This window comes from Felis catus, chromosome B4, assembly GCF_018350175.1.
Source record: "Felis catus isolate Fca126 chromosome B4, F.catus_Fca126_mat1.0, whole genome shotgun sequence".
Taxonomy (NCBI): Eukaryota; Metazoa; Chordata; class Mammalia; order Carnivora; family Felidae; genus Felis; species Felis catus.
In genome coordinates, this window is record NC_058374.1 from 26,521,219 (window position 1) to 26,545,659 (window position 24,441).

Genomic DNA, 24,441 nt, shown 5'->3' on the forward strand with positions numbered 1-24,441 from the left:
AGGTCAGGCCCACCAGATAAATAGCATATCCTAACTCTCTCTACCCCAGTTCTTCTACAAATAGACATTCTTTACCCTGTATCTGTCCATTCCTACTCAACTGAGGCAACTCTGCAGTATCATTTTAACTCCCTAGCTCTGGAATCTCCAGCAACCACCTCACATCTACCTAATGAGAGACCTCGGTTTTTGTCCTCGGCCTGCCCCCTGGCACTGTGACAGATTTCCACCACTGGTCTTTCTCTTCTCTGTCAGAGATTCCTTAAGCAGGGGCGCCTGGGTGGCTCAGTTGGTTGAGCGTCCGACTTCCGCTCAGGTCAAGATCTCACGGCGCATGAGTTCGAGCTGGTGGAGTCTGTTTCCAATCCTCTGTCCCCCCCTCTCTCTGCCCCTCCCCCACTCATTCTCGCTCTCTTTCTTTGTCTCTCTTTCTCCCTGTCTGTCTCTCTCAAAGATAAACAAAAAAAATGCACTTAAAAAAAAAAACCAGAAAAGAAATTCCTTAAGTAATGACCGAGTCCCTAAATTCTGCTTTCATGCCTGGCACCATGGGTCCTCATGATACTGCCTCATGCTGAGATCTCATGATGAGGATTTCTACAGCTGACCTCTTGGGAGCTCATTAGAAACAACAAACTGTCCTTTGAATAGTCCCATGGTTTGTCCCACTTTCCGGCTTTTTTTTTTTTAAAAAACATCTGTTGAATTCCTTTTATCCATTTGGAACCATAATGGAAGCAACAGACACCGGACCAGTGCTATTTCCTGTAACCCTTTTGACTCCCTCATCTGCTCGATCTTCGTTCCTCCCTGTGTCATTTCCTCCATGACTGGCCCCTTTTCCGGCACCCTCCCTCCCCGTCACAATCCCGTGCCTGCATTCCCACACTTCACCCACGGCTCCCCTCCCCAAGTTTCCAGATCTTTCTCTATCAGTCTCGTCGCCAGTTCCTCTGTCACTTGCCTCCCTGTGGTCCTCAGTCCTCTCAGAACAGATGTCAGCTCTCTTTCACATCACCCCTTCCTTTTCCAAAACAGGTGGCATAAATATCTTTTATAAAGATAGAATCGAATACAGAAGTACAATAGAATATATTATATATTATGTATATATGTATATATAAAATATAATATAGTTTATATATAGACTATGAAAGATGTGGTCACTGATTATAACATGACATCATATTACCTCTTACATAAACAATATATATCATTTTTTGCTGTTATTCATGAGTTTACATAATTTAACACAGGAAAATACTCAGAGACATATATGTCTTCTATTATTATAATAAATTAGACTACCACCTGGACACCTATTTTTCAATCATTACATCTATAATTCTAATTTACTCTTGCCTTCCAAAGTCATGAAATGGATATTAGTCTCCACCTACCTACCTTGCTGGTGATTGGGAGAGTCCAAGTGTCAAAAGAGTTGGGCTCTTTATTTATTTTATGTATTTATTTTTTAATGCTTATCTTTGAGAAAGACAGAGCACAGCAGGAGAGGGGCAGAGAGAGGCAGACACAGAATCCGAAGCAGGCTCCAGGCTCTGAGCTGTGAGCACAGAGCCCGATGCGGGGCTCAAACTCATGGACCGCGAGATCATGACCTGAGCCAAAGTTGGATGCTCAACCGACTGAGCCACCCAGGCGCCCCTATTTATTTATTTCTTAAGTAAGCTCGATGCCTATCTTGGGGCTTGAGCTGACAGCCCTTTGATCAAGAGTTGCATGCTCTAGGGGCGCCTGGGTGACTCAGTCAATTAAGCGCCCCACTCCTGATTTCAGCTCAGGTCATGATGTCATGGTTTGTGAGTCTGAGACCTGAGTCTAACCCCACGTCGGCCTCCATGCTGTCAGCACTGAGCCTGCTGGGGACTCTCTCTCTCTCTCTCTCTCTCTGCCCTTCTCCCACTCGTGCTCACTCTCTCTCAACATAAATAAACTTAAAAAAAAAAAAAGGGCTGCATGCTCTACCAAGTGAGTCAGCCAGACACCCCCTAAAAGCCCTTTAAAAACAGCCAAAGTGTAGAGCCATGACGCAATACTGTGTAACCTCTCTCTTCTGTCACGTGACACAGCTTGTATCCCCACAACATGTCCCTAAATACCAGTGGAATTATTCCCACCTTATAGAGAAGAAAGCAGGCAGGTATTATCCACAATCATATGTCAGACCAATTATATAACAGGAAAAAGAACTATTTTCAGTTGCTCCCGGTTTAAAACTTCTTTTTTTTTTTTAATGTTTATTTTATTTTTGAGAGAGGGAGTGTGTGTGAGAGCTGGGGAGGGGCAGAGAGAGAGGGAGACAGAGGATCCAAAGCAGGCTCTGTGCTAACAGCAGAGAACCCCGTGTGGGGCTCAAACTCACCAACCATAAGATCACGAGTTGAGCTGAAGTCAGACGCTTAACTGACAGAGCCACCCCGGCACCCTGGCTTACAAACTTCTAATGTTGAAACATGTGGATCTGTGACTCATACATCCATGGGAAATGCATGTGGTCTAATTTTTCTCAAATCAACTCCTTCCGGGGCAGCATAAACAGTACCCTTTTAAACTATCAGCAGCTGGAGAAAATACCTATGTATGCACAAATTAAATAATATAGAGCAGTGACCACATCGAAGGAGGATTGTGTGGCATATCCTTGTTGGATATCCTCGTATATCATTGTTGGCTGCCAGGATGCAAATATCCTCCCCCTGCTCTTCATTCTGAGTAATCAGGGATCTGTCATTACGGGACATCCATTCTTACGAAGCATAAAAGCACTCACTGAAATATTAACATCCACTAATATTACACACGTAAGCATCTGTTGAGTAGTACGTGAAATGGAACACTTCTCTGAATACACGCATTGAAAATGTAAGAAAAATTAAGGATATTTTACATCTTTGAATCCCAGACTAAAAATGTGGTTCGTGGATACACTCACTCATCAGTGTTTCGGTGAAGCAGTGAGAAGACCATTTCTTCTAGTCAAAAAGAACAGGCAGTACTTACACCATTTTGTATTTTGCAGTATTTTTCTTTCCAGAATGACAAAGGTTGCTTTACCTGCCCCACCGAAAAACTCCATTAATCTTTTTGAAACCTTTTGTAGAGAGATTAGTAAATGTTAATTGGATTATTTAAAAACAAGTCCCAATAAATTCAGACATCAATCTGTTTTAATAAAAACTTCTCTAATAATGACTGACTGATCTCCACTAATCGTTCATCCAATAACTTAGTTGATGATACTATTTAAAAGTCCTCTATTTTCTTGTGAAAGTAAAAAACAAAATCCAGCAAACTCAAGAATAAAAACAGCCCAATCTGACACACAGATCAGTAGAACCAAATAGATTCTAGAAAGAAAGACACACATATAAGGTCGACTGATTTTCAATAAAGTACAAAGGCAAGTTAGGGCAAAAAGGATTTTTTTTCTAGCCAAAGGTACAGAAAAAATTGGATAACTGAAGGCAAAAAAAAAAAAAAAAAAAAAAAAAAAAAAAAAAAAAGCTTTAATTCAAACCTCATGCCATACCCCAAAATTCCCTCAAAATAGATCATTTACCTAAATATGAAACAGAACTTCAAAAAAAAAAAAAAAAAAAAAAACAACTTGTAGAAGACAATTTTCATGACCCTGGGTTGGGCAAAGATTTCTTAGATAAGATCCAGAAGAGAAGAAATTAATAAATTGGACTTCATGAAAATTAGGCACTTACTGCTCTTTGAAAGCCATTGTTGCAGTAGCATAGAAACAAAACAGACTGGAAGAAAACGTTTGCACGTGACGTGTCTGATAAAGGTCTCGTATCCAGAAAATATAAGGAACTCTCAAGACTCAATAATAAGAAAATAATCAATCCAATTTTTAAAACAGGCAAAGGAAGGGCACCTGGGTGGCTCAGTTGGTTAAGTATCCGACTCTTGATATCAGCGACTCTTGACGTTTTGCAGTCAGGGCATCGAGCCCCATGTTGGGGACTGCTGGGGGCTGTCTCTCTCCCTCTCTCTCTCTGCCCCTCCCCCCCCAATAAATAAATAAACATTAAAAAATAAAAATAAAAATGGGCAAAAGAGTTGAACAGACACTTCATAAAAAAATATATATTTATATATATGAATGGCAAACAAGCCCATGAAAGACATTGCAATCCTGAGTCACTGGTAAAATGGAAATTAAAACCACAATGCCATACTACTACCTGCTTGTGTGAGGGGCTAAAATTAACGATACTGATCATGCCAAGCGCTGGCGAGGATGTGGAGTAACTCACACACTGCTAGTGAGAACGCAGTGATATCACTGCTTCGGAAAACATCACATATGAAATGTTTCTAGCGGCTTGACAGGTCACAGCCCTAAAGTGGCAACAGCTCAAATGTCCGGCAACGGGTGGCTAGGTAAATTGTGGCTTATCTGTACAAAAGAACAGTACTCAGCATTTAAAAGGAATGAAGTGTTGATACAGATAACAACATGGAGGGATCTCAAAATAATTATGCTGAAAGAAGCCAGACCAAAAAAAAAAAAAAAAAAAAAAAACAACCCAGAGCACTTTTTAAATGTCATGTCATCTAATCCACCTAAGAAAAAAATGTCTGCTGTTGAACCGTATATTTACAATTCGTTTCATGTTCTCAGTGAAAGCTTGTACGCTGATGATTTATTTGACTAAATTATTTTGTTCGTATGTAGCAAAAGATGTCTTGTATCAGGATAAATTATTCTGATGCTGACATATTACTGTACTCCTTTATTCTCTCTCCCTCTTGTGTTCTTGAATTCTAGAATGCCATCGGCATCTATTTATTTTATTCCATTGTATTCATTCAAAACGTACGAAGGTCCCGTTATATGCCAGATACATGTAGTGCCTGAGAATACAAAGATGAGTCCGACCCTGATTGGAAGGACTTATTGCCAACATTATGTTGTGTAAATATCTGCTAATTGCAAACAATATTTAGGGATTACCTTTGGAAGATGATACCACATATTATCTCATTTTTGTATTTTTCTTAGTCCACAGACATTCCTATGAGGATGAGGAATGTATCAGACGCTCTACTGCGGGCCAAAGGGCAGCTACAAAAGGGAGAATTAGCTACAGAAGGCAGCTAACCGGGCCCACCAGAATGCTGATATGCGCCAGGACTCCCAGTCAGCCTAGGCAGTCACACTGGGTCCCACACTGATGGGGCCCAGCCTCGGCCGCTTGAGTCAGTGGGGAACAGTGGTGGCCCCTCCCTGTATCAGTTAGGGCTCTCCAGAGAAACAGAACCAATAGGATATAGACTCAGATGATATAATACATAAGTTCGATTATATCCTAGATCATGTATATGGAGCGATTTGTTATAGGAATGGGCTCGCGTAATTGTTAGAGGCCAAGAAGTCCCATCACCTGTGTCTGCAGCCCAGAGGATCACTCACACATCAGTGTGAGTCTGAAGGCCTGAGAGCCAGTGAGTGCCCACGTCCAAGGTTAGGTGAGGGTGAGGTCCCACCTTCAATAGAGAGAGCAAGTTCACCCTTGTTCCACCTTTTTCTTCCCCTCGAGGAATTGGACGATGCCCACCCACACTGGGAAGGACCACCTGCTTTACCCCGCTGGTCAATTCAAACGTTAATCTCTTCTGGAAAAGCCCTCACAGACACACCCAGAAATCACGCTTCGCCAGCTGTCTGGGCATCCCCGAGCCCCGTCAAGTTGACACATGAAATGAACCATCACACCGTCCGAGGCAGTGACCCAGGGGGTCCAGGTAAATAAGACGTGGACAAAGGGGTACTCAGAGGCTGTTGTGGAAGATGGGAAACTTCACACTCAGGACCAGTTTCCTGTGGGCAGAAGAGGGGGCCGTCCCAGAATCCGTGTAAGAGGGCATCGCAACACAATTAACAAAACAGTCTCGAAGAAGAATGAAACAAAAGGTGCCTTGAACTACTGACGTTATCAGATAATACAATAAAAAGAAATGAACAATTAGCCACGTTAATGATCATAACCAAGAAACCTTTCCTAATACAAAGGTTTCTGTGATGATTTATCATACCAATTATTTTGAAAAGCTTACATAAAACTACTGAAAAAAACAAACAAACAAAAAGTAACATAAAACCTAAATCCATTTCCAAGTATGAACGTATCATGTATCTCAGCCTTGATTTACAAATAATACTGAAATATTTGGAAACCAAAAATTCTTCTTTTTCACGTTTATTCATTTTCAGAGACAGAGAAAGAGCGCAAGAGGGGGAGAGGTGGAGAGACAGGGAGAGAGAATCCCACGCAGGCTCCTCGCTGCTGGTGCAGAGCCTGACGTGGGGCTCAAACCCACAAACCACAAGATCGTGACCTGAGTCGAAGTTGGGTGCTTCACCAACCTACCCAAAATTCTTAAATTATGTTTTTAGTAAATATTACAACAGCACAATTTTTTCAAAAATTCCTAATACAGGAGTGGGGACATTAAAAGAAGTTTTCTCTTAAGCTTTCCCTTGGGTCCCCGTAAATGTTTAGAAAGACTGTTGCCGAACCAACATCTTGCTGTGAACCAAACCATCTTCTCATCTTGTTCCAGTCTCAGGTGGTGGGACATGAAACCCAGAAATTTCTCTCCCCTACTGCCTGCTGTGGGGGAGAGAAATTATGGAGGAAGGAGAAGAAGCTAAGAAAGAAACTAAGGGCGGACACTTGGGTGGCTCAGTCGGTTAAGCGGCTGACTTCAGCTCAGGTCACGATCTCATGGTTTGTGGGTTCAAGCCCCGCATCAGGCTCTGACCTGACAGCTTGGAGCCTGGAGCCTGCTTCGGATTCCGTGTCTCCTTCTCTGCCCCTCCCCAACTTATGCTCTTTCTCTCTCCCTCTCAAAAAAAAAAAATTTTTTTTTTTAATAAAAAGAAAAAAAAAGAAAGACACCAAGGGAAAGGAATAAGGAAGAACACGAAGCTAGGAGCTGGTGGAGGAATAAAATGAGGTTGAGAAAAATAGGAGAAAAGGAAAAAAAATCGGAAGAAAGAGAAAATGCTAACAGAAAAGTGTAGGAAGGAGACTGAAAACCCAGCTGCCCCTGCAGAGAGAATGTTTACATGCGATTCGCTTCTCCCTCTACAGACTGGGGCATAGAATCCAGCGGTTTTCAAGTTTCGCTTTCATGGTTACTGTTCCGAAAGCTAGAAATTCTTATCATTTTCCTTTACTTCCCTCTCAGACTCTTCTCACCCACCCGCGACATTAACCTCGAACTGGGGAGAGCAGAAAAATGGTAACCAGAGAAAGAAGCAGATGGGCATCTGGAAATCTGTAGCTAGTCACTACTGGTCCCTAAGTTCGTACAGAGCACACTACAAGAACATTCTCCTGGCAAACATGAGCCTGATGGAAACCCTCTTGTGAGGTAAGCAGCTGAGCCAACTGCCAATTTCAAGTAACAGACAAATGGAAGCAGACCGGTGGCCTCCTGGCTTTCTGGGCGGCCGAAACCTATCTGCTCTCAACAGGGGTTTTCCTTTGGAGAGTCCGACTTCTTGCCAAAGCCATCTTTCAGCCAAAAATCATTTTCCTCTAGTTTACAGGAAAAAGAGGAAGACAGAATCCCACCCATCCTTTTCTGAGCTGATTATTTTCCATTTGGAATTAATGAGCTTTGCACAGCGAGGTCAAGTTGCTTTGTTCAGATCACGAAATCCGTACTTTTGCTTCACACGAGACAATTCAAACTGATGGGGATCTCAGCCCGTTAGGGGCAAAGTCCTTTGAGTGGCCAAAAAGAAGAATGCTACTGTTTTGATGAGATAAAAGTTAGATTCAGTGTTCTCTCCAAATTTATCTGCCTCCCACTGACAGAGGAATTCACAATGAAAAGTTTGATATTCACAGAGTATTTAAAATACAAATCTACATTTTCAACATCTTCCTGTGGCGGGCCAGCGTTTCAGAATATGCACTGGGGGCGCCTGGGTGGCTCAGTCAGTTAAGCGTCTGACTTCGGCTCATGATCTCACGGTTTGTGAGTTCGAGCCCCGTGTCGGGCTCTGTGCTGACAGCTCAGAGTCTGGAGCCTGCTTCGGATTCTGTGTCTCCTTCTCTTTCTGTCCCTCCCCCACTTGGGCTCTGTCTCTCTCTATCAAAAATAAATAAATGTAAAAAAAAAAAAATTAAAAAAAAAGAATATCCACTGAAAAACATTAGAGAAAAGAGCGGTGATTCTGGACCAGGTACCCATCCCCATCCCATAGTACACACAATTCGAACTTGCCAGACAAAGCCACGCCTCCCTGGGATATGGCAACAAGGGGACCCCACTGAGTGGGGACGTGTGGGCCTGTGCACCGGGTCACCACTGAAGACTCCCACCTTCCAAGGAATAACTGACACATAAAATAGAGAAAGAGAGAGACTGAGGGGTGTAAAGTTTCTCTCTAGAGCTCCCGCCGTCTGGGAGTCCTGAAAGTCACAAGGGTGAAAAAGCGGACATAGAAGTTATTCTAGGCACCAAGAGAAACTATGCCCAGTTAGGAGAATCAGAAAATGGTCTAATCAGAAAATGATCTGTCTCCTCAGGCGCATATTTAACGAGAGTACCCAAACCATAGGAACCATAGGGAGATGGTGAGCTTACGCACTCTGCCCACCCGAAGAGATCCCCAGACCCGTGCCAAAGGATAGGAAGACGGTAACAGAGGGTTCGGGCACAGGAAGCGTGCCTGCAGAGGAAAACCCACGGCAGGGTCGAGAACAGGGCGGCTCTTTCCCCAAAACGAACTTGGGGTCTTGCAATAAAAATTTCGAGATGACTCTTCAAATGATTACTGTAAAGCATAAGCATTTTTCACGGGGAAGCATGGGTCCACAATCTGAAGACTTTGTCGTCTGTAGGTGAAGATAAACGGGGCAGGAAGTAGACACGGCACAGGGATCAAGTTTAAGCAATTTTCATTTTGTTGTGGGTCTCTTTATGTCCTAGAAGATGATGACGCCACTAATAAGGGGGCCAGAACAAATCCTGAGGCAATGCACTGGTCACCCTCACCTTCACCTCCATGCAGGGCCGCAGAGCACAGTCACACGTGAAACACCCACATGTCCTATTGCAGAAGGCAAGGTTACACGAGGAAAAATTTCATTCATTCAGCAAATATTTACTGAACACCTACTGTGTGCACCCGCTGAGGGTGCAACAGCAAACAAAACAATGTTCTTGTGTTTATGGACCTTCGCTCTAGTGGAGGAGACAAACAGTAAGCCAATAAACAAGACAGTGTTCGATGGGGGGAAATCATATACATGAAATCAAGCAGAATAAGGGAATTAAGTATAAGGGTGATGCTATTAAATAGAATGGTCAGTGAAGGAAGGACTCTCTGAATAAATGCCTTTCCAGGAGAGACCTAAATGAAATCAGGAAGGGAGACATGTGCTGGGTAAAGGAAACAGTGTGTGCAAAGGGCCTGAGGCATTAGGTATGTATGCTTGAGGCAAGGAGCAATATGCAATATGCCATGTGTGCTACCTACAGGCAAGAAGGCAAGTGCTGGAGTGGAGTCAGTGAGGGTGAGTTTACCTCGTCTGAAATCCTTCTTGTAGAGTGAAGCAATTGAATGGCAAAAAGGCTAATTACCCAATTAATTGTAGCTTCTGTCCAAAAGGATTACTGGTAACAAACCTAGAGAGCTCAAGTGACTCACGTGAGTTCACCTCATTGATCCTTGACAGAATCGGGGTAAGTCTTCTAGGTCTGCTGCCAGTCTATCCAGTACCTTTGAGCAAATTAGAAGGGGTGTCTCTTCCTCTCGGAAAATGCCACTTCACGCTCGTGTGCACTCCTCGGCAGTCGGGGCCTGGCCTGGAGCTCCGCTCTCACTTACCTCCGCAGTCAGGCACCCCCTGGGCTGGGCCCAACCCGCAGAGCAATGCGCAGTGGCTCAGAATCAACAGCTTCCTCCCTGTACCGTGATGCCTCCCCAACGAACGGTCAGATAATTCCCAAGACGTTGGTTTTGTGTTTGAAGTCTTAGTTAATTCTGATCATACAGCTCATTTTGCAATAGTTGTGCAGCCGCGTTCCTTTGAATCCCTTGGTCTATGTTGGAAATGGTTGACTAAGGGAAAAGATGAGTTTGCTTGACCACAGAGGGAGAATGAGATGTGTATCAGTTTCCCGTGGCTGCTGTAACAACACAAACGCAGCGGCTGGAAACAGCGTAAATTTACTATCTCCCATTTCTGGAGGTCAGAAGTCCTCAACTCAAGGTGTCGGCAGGGCTACGTTTCCCCTGGAGGCTGTAGTGGCTAATCCATTTCCTTGCCTTTTCCAGCCTATAGCGGCCATCTGCATTCCTTGGTATATAGCTCTACCCCCCTCCCCGGCCCCCACCCCCTCACCCCCTCACCCCCTCGCCCCCATCTTCAAAGGCAGTAGCATAGCATCTTCAAATTCCTCTCTCTCTCTCTCTCTCTCTCTCCTCCCCACCCCTCACCTCGGCATCCATTGTCACCTCTCCCCTTCTGACTCTGACCCTCCTGTCTCCCTCTTAGAAGGACACTTGTGAATACACTGGGGCTGCCTGGATAATCCAGGATAATCTCCCCACCTCAAGATGATAAATTTAACCACTTCTGCAAAATTCCTTTGTCATGTTAAGTGCCATGGTGGCTTCCAGGGATTAGGATATGGATGTGTTTGTGGGGCCTAATTCCATCCACTATGAGATACAATAAGGGGTGCCTGGGTGGCGTAGTCGGTTAAGCGTCCGACTTCAGCCAGGTCACGGTCTCGCGGTCCATGAGTTCGAGCCCCGCGTCGGGCTCTGGGCTGACGGCTCAGAGCCTGGAGCCTGCTTCCGATTCTGTGTCTCCCTCTCTCTGCCCCTCCCCCGTTCATGCTCTGTCTCTGTCCCAAAAATAAATAAACGTTGAGATACAATAAGAAAATTCACTCACTGAGAAGATCCCTTGCCCCACACTGTTCCTAGACTTAAAATCTCTTTCTTTTAAATTTTTTTAGTCTTTATTTATTTCTGAGCAAGACAGACAGACAGAGCATGAGCAGGGGTGGGGCAGAGAGGGAGGGAGACACAGAATCTGAAGCAGGCTCCAGGCTCTGAGCTGTCAGCACAGAGCCCGACACGGGGCTCGAACTCGCAAACTGTGAGATCGTGATCTGAGCCGAAGTCGGACGCCCAGCCAACTGAGCCACCCGGGCGCCCTTAAATTTTCTTTTAGAGGCTCATTCTTCACCTCTTGAAGGCTTTCTGAGCTTGTAAGTCTTCGCTGATAAAATATAAACACTCCCTGGGAGATAATACACGCTGAGCCTTATCTGTAGAGATTTCACCAGGAGGATGAAGGCCCTGGGAAAGAATTTAACAACATGAGGAGGGGTGCTTGTGAACCGTGAGCACAAAACCATTATTTCCCAGTTGTTGCCAAAAGCTAACCTACCCTCTTAAAAAGAACGTGCAGTTAGCGCTCAAAGTCTAGCCTTCCGTTGTTAACCACAACTTGTCCTTGAGTTCTCTGTGTCTCATTTTCCTCATTGTGAACGAAGAATTAGAGCTGTCCTACCCAAACAGAGTACGTGGAAGACATTTAAACACCTGCACGTGGAAGTCCGTGGACACATGTAACAGATGGGGTGAGCGAACATTCCTTTCGTGATAAAAGCTTTGACAGGCACTCTCCCCGAGGGCTCACAACTGCTCTTTGAGGCGGGTGCCGTCATTACCCCCATTTAGTAGGTGAGGAGACTGAGGCTTGGGTCAAATAACCCGACAAAGCTCACATAGTGAGGAAGCGGCAGAGCTGTGACGTGAACTTAATTCTAGGCTCTCGGCTTTTAATCACGATAGATTATTCTGCCTGTAAAACATCTGTGGGAAAACTGCGAACCAGCCCAGCATACGGCGTCGGGCATGGCATTTGGGCGAGATCACAGAAAGGAGGCAGAAAAGATAGAGCCAAACTGTCTTTAAAATTACAAGGAGTGGGGCGCCTGGGCGGCTCAGTCGGTTAAGTGTCAGACTTCGCCTGGGTCATGATCTCAAGGTTCATGGGTTCGAGCCCCGCGTCGGGCCCTGTGCTGACAGCTCGGAGCCTGGAGCCTGCCTCGGATTCTGTGTCTCCCTCTCTCTCTCTGCTCCTTCCCCACTCACACTCTGTCTCTCTCTCAAAAATGAATAAACATTAAAAAAAGCTTTTTAAAAATTACAAGAAGCAGTCATTTCAAGGCAAGTGAGCTTTGCAAAGGGAATAATTTGTAGTTTGGGGGTCATGTGCCATTTTAACATTCGGGCATCTGGGATGCAAATCGGCCGAGGCCTCCCTCTCACCCTCCACAGCTCCCTGCCCACCCTCCACACTCTGGGGAGACCACAGCCACGGCTACTTTCAGGAACCACACATTCTTTTGTTTTCAAATTATTAAACACTCAAAATGTTAGAAAAGAAGAATCAAATCCTGAAGATATCAGAAGGAAGAAAGTAATATGATTTATGAATGAACAAATTAGAAACCCGGACATAACTTACATTAATACATTCCAATGGGGCTCCTTTAATAAGAACACTCCCCATCAAAATAGATGAATCCTGACATTTTCATCAAGAACAATACAAATAAGGGGGCGCCCAGCTGGCTCAGTCGGTAGAGCATCTGATACTTGATCCCAGGGTTGTGAGTTCAAGCCCCACATTGGGCATGAAGCCCACTTTAAAAAAAAGAAAAACACAATGAAAGAAAAAAATAATAATAAGAAAAAAAAATAAGAAAAACCATGAACAGATTAAATGAGACCATTATAAACAATTTCATAAATATCTTAATCTAAACAAAGGTAAATTCAAAAAAATTGATACCAAAAGAGATGCAAAACAGGAATAGACTGAGTAGGAATGTATTTCCCTGGCTGGGGTCCCACTTAATCTTCCCATGAACATTCGAGAACGCTGCTCCCATCTCTGCAGGCTGAACTCCTACCCTTCCCTTCCTCCTTTCTTTCAACCACCCTGTTTCCCCCACTCAGACCCCTCCCGCTGCAGCCCTTCCTGTGTCTCCACTTCCGTTTCTATCCGCAACCCTCCTTTCCCAAGCCACACCATGACTTGTGAAACTCAGGTTCAATTTTGAACAAGCTTCCCTATAAGTTAATGTATTTTTAATTAGTTATTTACTTGTAAACTTACTGTGTTAATCGTGAGCAAAACCAGCCAAAGTCCCTGTTCTCTGATGATTTACATTTTTAGTGGGTGGAAGGCTGATCACTATAATAGCTCTAGAGGCACAAGGAGAAAGAAGAAAAATAAAGCAGGCGCTCCCGGTGCTGCATGTCTGGCTGCCCAAATCGCTGTCAACAGTTACAAAATGGATTTTCTTCTGCCTCGGTCATCGGATTTTTAAACATTCTTGGGCACACTTCAGTCTGATTATCTAGACTGAAAAGAGTTAACACATAGGCATAGTAATGCATTTACTCTTGTAACAAGCCTGTCAGGCAGATATCATAACACCATCGTTACGTTTTTTTCACGGAGCAGAGAGACGAAGGAGCTTTCTCGAGGTCTCACAGCTACACCGTGGCTGAACTGGCATTTGAACCAGACTGTCCGTCCCCAGAGTTCATGCACTTTACCAGTATGTCTGTCTGTGCCCTTGACTGAAGTCATCTTACATGAACTCCTTCCATCATCCTCCTTTCCACATCAAAACTTCCGTGTGATGTATTTTCAGTCTTCTCTACATTTGCTCAAAAACTGTCACTCTTTTCAAGCCTTGCCCCTGCACCTGTCCCTTTCTCCCGCACCTCCTGAGACCGTTTCATGCCTCTTTGTACACCCGTCTTGTACCTTTTTAAAATAAGGAACAGGGCTCTGTTGTGAAATTCACATGCTTTCTTTTTTTTAATGTCTTATTTATTTTGAGGTGCGGGGGGGGGGGGGCGGCCGAGAGAGAGAGGTGGACAGAGGAGCCGAAGCAGGCTCTGAACTGACATCAGTGAACCCAATGTGGGGTTCGAGCTCACGAACCCCAAGAGCGCGACCTGAGCCAAAGTCAGGCGTTCAACCGACTGAGCCACCCAGGCACCTCTGCTTTCTTTTTGCCCCGCTCAGTACACAGACCTTTGCTGTTCTTGTCCTGAGGTGTCTGTAAATTTGGGAGGAAATTAGGATCGTTAGCACAGGAATGTAGCCATTCCTAAAGGAGAGGCATAATCATCTTCTGACATGCAAAACACAATCATGCAACAAGAAGATAGCCTTTATTCCTCCCCACCTCAACTGATTACATTTCTTTAATCAAGCAGGCTCAGAGGTCAATTCTTCGAATTCTATTGTGGGGGGGGGGGGGGGCGGGGGGAATCCCTCGTCAACATCAGGTTTCACAGCGTTCCAGGGAAGCGGAGTCACAGAGGAGAGAGTAGGACTTAGGGGTCATCAAGGAGAGGCAGGCGGGAAGAAAGAGGGCTGGGCAGACCTGTGTCCTCATGGCTCCCTTTCTGGGCTCCATCCCATAAGAAGGCAAGGGTCTTGGAGGAAGGCCCCCCACCCCCAGCACCACCAACCGCCCACCTAGGACTCTGGAAAGCCATCTCTCTGTCATGCTGCCCCAAGACACATCTCAGCCACATCAAGGAAAATTTGGCTTCCATGAAAAACACATTTGACACAACCTTCCTTCTCCCATCTTTCTGGTTTCCCCCTCTAATTCTGTACGTGTTCTTTGACTTTTCCTGGTTCTCCTCCCTTCTTTCATTCTTTAAGTGTGCACATTCTCTGGGGCAGCTGAGTGGCTCTGTCGGTTGGATGTCTGACTCCTGATTTCAGCTCAGGTCATGATCCCAGGGTTGTGGGATCAAGCCCCACATTGGGCTCTGCACTGACAGTATGGAGCCTGCTTACGATTTTCTCTCTCTCCCTCTCTCTGACTTCTCTCCCGCTCGAAAGTGCACTCTCTTTCTCTTTCTCTCTCGGTCTCTAAAAATAAATAAATACATAAATAAATAAATAAATATGCCCACTCTCCAAAGTTTTGTCCTCACCACGTTTTCTTTCCTTTAGTGATCTGATTTTTTCCTATACTATGAAGTCACCAAAGGAAGATGTCTTCCAAATCCATAACATCTGGTCATAACTTCTCTTTGGGGCTTCTGTATTGCATCTCCAAGCTCTCCTACATATTTCCACCCTTTTTTTTGCCTGTAACTCCAGCCCCATACAATTAAAGCCACATATATTCCTTGCCATCTTCCAAACCACTCTTCCTGGCTTCCTATACCTGTTAATGACATCACCGTTCTTTGTGAATTTCCCTACTTTCCATCTTGAAAGCCTCAGATATTTCACACGTATTTATAACAACGGGGTAAAGTACCTAACACATGCAAGAATTACTACGTGGCAATGCTGAGGGCTTTCCACCTGTTAATTCACTTAATCCTCATAACAGTGCTATGAAATTGTTACTATGATCGCTACCATTTTATAGCTATGGAAACTGAGGCACAGAGAGGCTAATGCCACACAGTCAGCAAGTGGCAGATGCTGAGACTTGAAACCAGGCGGCCAGTTCTAGAGTCTGTACTCCTCACCACTCTACTCTGCCGCTTCCCACCACACGACAAACGAAAAATGGATACAGAAAAAAACGTAATGGGATCACAGCTGTGGGAAGCAAACAAGCAAACCAACGATCTAAACAACTAGGTATAGAAAAAAGACTAGAAGGAAATACAATCCTGGGTGCAGGCTGGAATGAGAGCAACTTTGCTTTCTACCTTCCACTTTTCTGATTTTCCAAATTTCCTATTATGAGTATAATGTTTACAACGGAAACATATTACAAATGCAATATGTTGTTAATGCATAATACATTTTACATTTCATTGTATTCAATGTTTATTTATTTTTGGAGAGAGAGAGATAAAACATGAGTTGCGGAGGGGCACAAAGCAGGCTCCGTGCTGACAGCAAAGAGCCCGATGTGGGGCTCGAACTCACAAACCCTGAGATCATGACCTGAGCTGAAGTTGGACGCTTAACCTCCTGAGCCACCCAGGCGACCTTACATTTCATTTTTAAATGAGTTAAAATTCAGCGTGCCTGGGTGGCTCAGGAGGTTAAGTGTCCGACTTTTGATTTCAGCTCAGATCATGATCTCACAGTGTGTGGGACTGATCCCCTCGTAGGGCTCTGTGCTGACTTTTCAGAGCCTGCTTGGGACTCTCTCTCTTCCTCTCTCTCTGCCCCTCCCCCACTTGCATACATGCACATGCACGCTCTCTCTCTAAGTAAATACACATTAGAAAAATTTTAAAAACATAAATGAATTTTAAAATTCATTTCACTGCAACACATTGAAACATGGAAAATCCAGTCGCAACATACGTCCCTCCCCCAACAACAACGAAGTCGCTTGTGCATTTCTGAGACACCTGTATCTTCCGTTCCATCCCGCACTCCTGTTCTGGCTGTGGTCTCCCACTGATACAGTGACTCTTATATGTAAAACCATGGGACGTGCCAGATTAACCTTCTTAAGACCAAGGTTTCTTTATACGACTTCCCTATTCAGGAGTTTTCTGTCTTCCTGTTCCTCATAGAATTTAATTCAAACTATCTAGTCCGACATGAAATTTGTCCGCCGTCTGGCCCTAACCTTCTCTGCAGTCTTGTCTTCCTTGTTTTCCTTTTATGTTTCCTGTGAGCCAATCAGCCCCACATCACTCCCTCTGCCTCCTTCTTCTGTAGCTCTCTCTCCCCAGCTCCCACGGGAACCCTGACCCAAGGGCATCAGCAGCCGGAGCCCAGCTTCTGGGCTGGTTTGGAATTAGCTCCTGCTTCCCGGTGGCCAGTGTCCGCCGCTCTGGTCAGATTTCCCCGGCTCCCGAGCGCTGTCCTGGCACATCCCTCAGCCTTCCGCAGTGTTGGGAGCCAGGGAGCCCGGAGCGAGCCTCAGCTGTGCCAACTCTCCCAGGTTAGCTCTGAGCCCCATGTGTGGGCTTGCTCTGCTCTTTGTCTCCCTCCGTTCTGCATATTTCCCCCCCGTCATGATGACCTCGTGCTCTGCACAACTTGGGCCAGATTTAAGTTGGATCCTGCCCAGCCCTCTTGACTTCTGCCTTGGACTCCCGACTAAGTTTGCCAGCACACTGGATCGGACCTCCTTGAATCGCCCGACCCACCTAAGGCCCCTGGGTCCCGGAGATAGCATGACTTGACCCCACTGACCCCAGACGCTACTGCCTCGCGCCCTCGCTTCCATACCTGCTCCAACACTCCGTCCGTTCGTGTTGCCCAAATTTCCCATAAGGCACCTGGGAGTCTCTCTGAGGTTTGACGGTTTCTGCCAAAAAAAATATCCCCCCCAATCTTTTCTGCCCTGGAGCCTTTGGTTACACTGTTCCTTTTGCCCAGAAATCCCTGTGAAGGATTATAGTTTCTACCCCCCGCCCTTTGGTGCGTGTGTGGTAAAACACGTATCATACACGATTTACCGTTGCAACCATTTTGAAGCGTATAGTTCAGTGGCATTAACGACATTCATATTGTTGGACAACCGTCACTATATCCATTCCCAGAACCTGTCATCATTTCAAACGGAAACCCTGGACGCATTAAACAATAACCCCCACTCCACGCTTCCTCCCAGCCCCTGGCAACCGCCCTTCTATCTCTGAATCTAATGCCTAATCTAGGTATCTCATATAAGTGGAATCATATAATATATTGAAATGGATATAATATTTTTATTTCTTTGAAGTGTACTTGACATGCTATATTATACTAGTTTCATGGGCACAACATAGTGAGTCAACGCTTGCATTCACTGTGAACTGATAAACAATCATTTTTTTAGACATTTAAAATTAATTGATTCGTTAATTAATTAACACGAGAGGGAGAGAGAGAGAATCTTACGCAGACTCCAAGCTCAGGAGCCTGACAGGAGGCTCAGTCTCATGACTACGAGATCATGACCTGAGCCAACATCAAGATTTGGACACTAACCCAACTGAACCGCCCGGTCGCCCCAACAACATCCACTTTCAAGGCCATATCCTCTAGTAAACCCCACTGCATTGTAAGCTTTGGAGAAAGGACCATCTTCCCTTGCCTGATATCCAGCACAGAGCCTTTCACTAAGTAGATGCCCAGCCGATATTTAATGTGCTCACTAGAAGAAAAGAAGTTCATGAGAGACCATAATAAACACACAAAAAAGAATCCTTCATTCTTCTACTTTTTAATGGAGAGTAAGCAGTTTTCACTGGCTAATTTCCCCCAATGCTGTTATTAAAACAACTCTTTAAGGAAGCACGTGTGTACTCTCTGCTTATCAGTCTGCCCAAAATAACGATCCACTGAAATCATCTAACTATCTAATTGTTTTATTACGTTGAAATAAACCAAAGCTTTTTGCCAGGAAGAAAACCAGACCCGCATAAGCGATTGTTTCGAGTTTCACTTAACTGTAACCAGGCATCTGATCTTTGATATGCTGGTTTTTAATCCTCATGCGTCCTTCTAAGGAGCCGCACTCTCAGCAAAGTCATTTAATTATGGGAAACGAAGAAGCCACGGCTTCACTGCGCGGAATTCAAAACCTTGCCTAACGTGAACGTTGCTCAACAAAGTGTCAGATTTTGCAAAACAAGCGCTCCTCAGTGACACTCAATACACAAGTGAAACATTTTTAAAGGTTTACACACAGTTAACAGTACGGAAGAAACAGGAGAAAAGCAATCAGTATTGATGAATGACGGGAAACGTATATTATTCCACGTGTATTTGAATTCTGGGATTCCCATTATGTAAATAAGTCTTTCAGTTGAAAGCGAAAAATAATCCAAAAAGTAGTTCAGAAGATCTTAAGCACGGAAGGGAGGCCGGGAAGACAGAGAATTATGTTGGAATACGCACCTCTGCCTTAACCGTAATATCGTCACCACAGTGCTAGAATTATCTCAAAAACTCCAGGCCGACCCCAAACGCTAACCAATGCCTTTCTCGGCAAATATGTGGGACTGATATTTTTAGGTTCTCTTCTCCCGGATCGAGGGGCTGGAACTTATTGTAGCAGGCTGCCATCTGCTGGTTCCCCACCAAGATCCATGGGAAAGAAGGTGGGATACTTAGAGCCCCCCCCCCCCACCCCTTCTCTGTTCTCATCTCCTGCCTCAGACCACAGTAAACTTGAAGAAGGAAGGCGCGGAGGCCTTTTATCTCAGTTCCTAGCCTTACAATTCAGCCTCTCAATACTGGAATGAGTTTTGAGTCAACCAACAGCGTGCTCTAAGACTCCTGAGTGGCATCAAAATCCTCCAGGACCTAGAGAAGTCCGAAAACAAACAAATCTGGTTCTAGTTTCACAGCAGTGACATTAGCGTTTCCAGAGAGACGAGAATGGCACATAAGGAGGATGAGTCAAACCAAGAAAATTACGCCGCCTTTATACCCAACGGTGTTGTGTCTGCTACTGTCCTATAAAATGGGATTGGTGGCAGGGTATGAAGAGATTTTCCGGCTGGAATCTTAATTTGTGACCGTCAAAAAGGAGTTCTGTGCAATTAGGTTCATTCTACAGGATTCAGGGACAGAAGTTAGACCTGTGCTGTCCGATACCGCAGCCCCCAGCCACAGGTGGCTGTTATGCATTTGAAGTGAGGCCGATCGAAGTGAGCTGCGCTGTAACTATACAATACTGGATTTCAAAGGCTTCGTATGAAAAAAAGACTATCAAATATCTTGCTAGTTATCTATATTGGTCTTACATTAAAGTGATACTATTTGGGATATATTGAATTAAAACATTATTAACATTAACATCACCACTTCCATTTTTTTTTTTAACGTGGCCACCGGAAGAAAAATTAAATTACATATGTGGATCACAATATTTTTCTTCTCAATAGTGCTGCGTTCAATAATAATAGGGGCCCTTACTGGGTTCCCAGGGTTCCCAGTAAGGGATACTTCATATGCGTACTATTCTAAGGGTTTTATGAGCACCGGGTTTTCACTTAATCCCCACGATAGCAATATTAAAAATATGCCTCATTATCATTCCAATTTTACATATCAGGAAACCGAGAGTCAGAGAGAGTAAGGAACAAGCTTACACAGTTAGTAGGTCACTGTGTGTGGACTTGAACCCAGACTAGTAAGAAGCCAAAGCCAGAATGATCTTACCCACAATGCAAAGCCCTCTTCCAGCAGGGCTCTCACTGGCCTTCCCTCTATTGAGATCCAATCCTCTCCCCCATTCCCTGTCCAGGTCCGTGGCTTTTTTCTTTTTAATTTTTTTTTTAACTTTTATTCATTTTTGAGAGACAGAGAGAACAGAGTGTGAGCAGGGGAGGGGCAGAGTGGGAGGGAGACAGAATCCAAAGCAGGCTCCAGGCTCTGAGCTGTCAGCACAGAGCCCGATGCAGGGCTTGACCTCAACTGACCGCGAGATCATGACCTGAGCCAAAGTCGGGTGCTCAACCAACTGAGCCACCCAGGCACCCCCAGGTCCATGGTTTTTTATGTCATAGGCCTTTTTCCCCTCTGCAGGACCACCTTGCTGTAAATTCTATAGTCAGGTAAAAAGAGGGTTTTCTCCCTTGCATATTTTCCTAGGCCCATATTAAATAACAAATTTGGGGGTGGAATAGTATATAGAGGTAGAATTCTTTCCAACCACTCCTTCTAATTTTTGTCCATCTTGGCTTTCAGTGTCTCGAGGTATAAAATTTCTCAGACATCATAAATCCTTGCGAAAGTGCTCTAAGAGGTTTTAGATGAAAACGGATTTTCCAGATTGGCCTGAAATTGTTTTAGCTTTTTTGCAAAGAGGGAAAATTCTGTTTCTACAAAAGCACCAGGCAGAATTTCTGTGAGCCTCCAATGCTTCCGTTATTTGTGTGCATGCAGGCTGTACATGTATGCATGTACATGCACACAGAAGGTCATCTACAATTTCTCTTACAAGGAAAGTGGGCTTTTGATCTTCTACGTTTGGGCGAAGCAAATCTTAAATTTCTAAAACAAGTTCCCAACTGTTATTTCTGGAATCACTATTCAGGAATGAGTAAATGTCACCTCTCTTCTGTGTCCAGCCACTTCCTGCTTTATCTCTGATTGTTTTGGTTTCTCTCCAGTTGTGAAATGCCACGAAATTTTTAGCGGGGCATGGCAGAGCAAACGCCCAACAAATCCTATGTCAAAGAATGCAGTTTTCTAGTGCAAGCGGAAGAATCAAAGACTAGATTTTAGAAGACAGGGCCATCCGTCCACCTATCCCACCACCCACCTAGCTAACCATCAATTCCATGGGGACTAGAGATTCCACAAGAAACAAACCCTGCCCTCACGGCGCTTGTGGGAAAGGCAGACAGCACACAAGTAAACAAGCAAATCAAAACAACACATTGGGATGCGTCCTACAAAGGAAGCAGATTGGGTATCGAGACAGAGGGCCACCTACTTTAGATCAAGTAGCCAGGGAAGGATCCAGCTCCGTGGTGACTGGTGAAGGAAATAGTGTGACAGTCCAGACAGAAGGAGACACCTTGCCGTCAGGAGCATGCGGTTTTAGGAATGGGATGGTGAACATTGACGGGTACAGTGAGCAAAGGCAGAGTGCAGGAGACACATAGGGAAGAAGCGGCAAGTATGGGAGACATCATCCGGGGGCTTCAGGCAGAGTGAGGGGTCTGGGTTTTATCCAAGGCTCTGTGGAAAGCTACTGAGTGTTTCTAAGCGGACGGGTGATGCCTGCAGATTTGTATTTTTTGAAGACTACTCTCACTGCTGGGTGGAAAGTAGACAGAAGAGGCAGGATGCAAAGGGGGAAGTGTTTTCTGACATTGGTTATTCTTTTACCCCTTGACATCACTATTATGCAGGTTTGTGCCGCTAACAACTGTGTGTTCCACCCAGATTCCAAAACTGCTCCATTCTTTTTCTAGGTTAAAGCCTTTTATTTTTAGGGGTGCCTGGGTGGATCAGTCGGTTGAGCATCTAACTCTTTATTTCAGCTCAGGTCATGATCCCAGGGTTGTAGGATCAAGCCCCGCATGAGCCTGCGTAAGATTCTCCCTCTTCCTTTGCCCTTCTCCCCCACTCGTGTTCTCTCTCTCTGAAGAACAAAACAAAATCTTTTTTTCTTCTTTCTTGTTATTTTAAAAATTTAGATATAATCATATAATTAATGCATAGCTTTATGATAACAACTTAACAGTTCGATATTTGTGTGCTTTGTAAAATGATCGCTACAATAAGTCTAGTTAGTCACCACACATAGCTAGAAATGTATGCGCGTGTTACGAAAAGTTTTAAGATCTACTCTTGGCAACTTTCAAATATTCAAGACGGTATTGCTAACCATAATTACCACGTTCGACATTACATCCCCAGGACGTATTCATTTGATAGCTGGGGGTTTGTACCTTTTAACCCACTTCACCCATTTTGCCCATCCCCCACCCCCCTCTTCCTTGCTCTTTTTCTTTAGGTGCATTCTGTCTGCACATCCGACATCTTTAAGCTCCCAAGAATAATGTTTCTTCCCTCAGAGCATTCTAAACATCTGGATATAATGTAATAAAGAAGTGTAGCTGTTGGCCCAGGTGGGCCTACAGTATAAGGACCCTGGCTCGGGCCCCAACTTCTGCCTGGAGATCTAAGAACACCCTCGGTGGGGCCTTTCAATGCTCCTTCACATCCAGGCACCGTAGCTTGTCAGCAAAGGGCTTTTCATAACAACGGTGAAATACTGTGTGTGGCTCCCCACAAGAGCTCGGTGCTCCCAAGGACTCGGCCCGGCCTGAGGGTTAAGCACCACTCCAAGCACGACCCTCCCTGAAACACAGCAAACCCACAGGAGCCCCGTCAATTGTCCCACTGGGGCATATTTGGCACTTTCTGCATTTCTCAAAGAGCGGGGCTCCCCGCTGGTTAGCCCTTGGATTAACACTCCCCCACCACCTCTCCCTGGGGCTTGCATGCCAACTCACAGGGCACAGAGCTTGGGGCAGCAACACCTCTCAAGGAGTAAAAACACCTCTTGTCCTGGACAGCTTCCACTCGCCTCCCCCGCTACCCACCTGCTCTCCAGCCCTCGGGCCCTGCTCTGAGCCCCAGAGGCAGACCTGAGGCTGTGCTACAGAGGCCAGCTGGGGGGGGGGGGGAGGCTCTGAGGGCCCCAGCAGGAGATCAGAGGGAAGGGAATGAGGTCAGGGTTTTTCTCGCCCCACTTCCTCCCCGGAGGGGGCTCTGGGTGGGCTGCAAGCTGGCCCGGAGCCCCGTCCACACTTCTAGCTGTTTCTGCTCCCTTCCCTGGCCCCTTCAGGCTAACAGGTAGTAAAGCCAACCCTGCTGTTACTGATCCCTGGTCCCCCTACTCCTCACCACCTTCGTCCCTTTATTAAATGTTCCTAAAACTCTCCCAGTTTGAATGTGCCATCCCTTTCCTGCTCAAACCCTGACAGCTGCAACCTTCCCCTTTAAGCGTCCCTCTGGAGTTCCCACTGACAGGATGTAATGGCTCTGACCCCTGACCTTCAATTGAGAGTGACCAGTGTCTCACGGCGTCCCCTTCCTCCTTCCAACAGGAGAGTCCTTCCTTACGGGACCACATCGCACATCCCCCAAGTCTTTACGACCACGTAATTCACTCTCTCTGGGCACCTGTCACGTTAGGCAGCTGAAGCCCCGCAGAGAAAATGAAGTTTCTTTTTTGTTGCCCCTCCAACAAACACAGGCTACCTGTGCCATTTATTCTCTCTCCTTGGCTGTTCATAAAGACAAAAATTAGTGTGCGAGGGCACATACCCTAACCCCTAAAGCCTAGCACTGAATGTACAAAGAGACACAAACACGGGGAGCCATATTATTATTCAAGAATAAGAACAATAGCTACGTTGATCGAGTATGTACCATGTGTGAGTACTTCCCACGCAGTGACTCATGTAACGCGCGTGTAATTAACTCGTGATACTCACAATGCTCTTGAGATGGGGACTATCATCCTCATTTCATAGGTGACAAAATCTAGACACAGATTACACAACTTCTGCAAGGTTAAACAGCCTGTAAAGGGTGGATCTGGAATTCAAACCAAGGCTATTTGGCCATAAAGTTGATGTTCTTAACCACGATATTGTAAATAATTAAAGTCTGCTGTGAAATCTTAGTAAAGAATCCTGCTTTCACCGCTTACAGCTGGCTTATTTTGGTATCCCTTATTATAAAAAAAAATGTTAGTGGGGAAAAAGTAAAATAAATCGTGGAAGCCTCCAGTAGGAAGAAAAAGTAGATGGTTCAGGGCGTTGAAAACAAAACAAGAAATTTTAAAACACCATCAAAGAATCTGACATTAGAATATTAGATTAGGGGGATGCTTGGTTGTCTCAGTGTCTCAGTTGGTTGAGTCTCTGACTCT

At 45.0% G+C, this 24,441-nt stretch overlaps 1 long non-coding RNA gene across 3 annotated transcripts; it reads right to left on the minus strand.

Moving 5' to 3' along the window:
* Nucleotides 1–11,122: 11,122 nt before the first annotated feature.
* Nucleotides 11,123–23,919, minus strand: LOC109501368. 3 transcript variants are annotated; one of them, XR_006600377.1, is made up of 4 exons: nucleotides 23,559–23,919; nucleotides 13,203–13,451; nucleotides 12,549–12,727; nucleotides 11,123–11,371 (listed from the first exon to the last, which is right to left on the minus strand). It is a non-coding gene; the product is annotated as an uncharacterized LOC109501368 (long non-coding RNA). The 3 variants fall into 3 exon arrangements; XR_006600376.1 differs by having other exon boundaries at nucleotides 13,255–13,451; nucleotides 23,559–23,877; XR_002159363.2 differs by lacking the exons at nucleotides 13,203–13,451; nucleotides 23,559–23,919 and adding an exon at nucleotides 12,876–13,016.
* Nucleotides 23,920–24,441: the final 522 nt, after the last annotated feature.